This window comes from Geospiza fortis, unplaced genomic scaffold, assembly GCF_000277835.1.
Source record: "Geospiza fortis unplaced genomic scaffold, GeoFor_1.0 scaffold601, whole genome shotgun sequence".
Classification (NCBI taxonomy): Eukaryota; Metazoa; Chordata; class Aves; order Passeriformes; family Thraupidae; genus Geospiza; species Geospiza fortis.
The window spans coordinates 1-583 of NW_005054566.1; positions in this window are offsets into that span (position 1 = coordinate 1).

Below are 583 nucleotides of genomic sequence, written 5' to 3' on the forward strand. Positions count from 1 at the left end.
TGGGCATGGGGACAGGCACGGGTCACAGCTGGGCATGGGGACAGGCACGGGTCACATGGGGACAGTCACATGTCACGGTGGCAGACCCCTGTGCTCTGGGACCTCCTGCACACCTGGCAGTCCCTCCTGCTCACACACACACACCTGGCAGTCCCTCCTGCACACGCAGCCCCCCACACTCCACGCCGCAGTGTCTGAGCTGCACACACATCCCCACACACCCTCATTCCATGACAGGCTCCTGCCCCTGAGCTCCTGCTCCTGCAATTCCAGCCCAGCCTGCACGCAGGAGCAGCCAGACTGCCTCGGGTAACGCGCTCACCCAAGGAATCATTTCCCAGGCTCCCTTTGAAGCTCACAAGGCTCCAAACACACTCCCCAAAGCCCAAACCGCTGGTTTTAGGTGGGGACACATCACAGGGAGCTCCGACACCCACACCTGAGAGCCAGAGTGCTCAGGGGCAGGGAGGGGGCTCCCACAGCCGGGAGGGGGCTGCAGGGCAGGGATGGGGTTCCCGGGCAGGGCAGAGGCTCTCTGGGGCAGGGAGGGGGCCCAGAGCAGCTCGGCACGCGGGGGCACGCC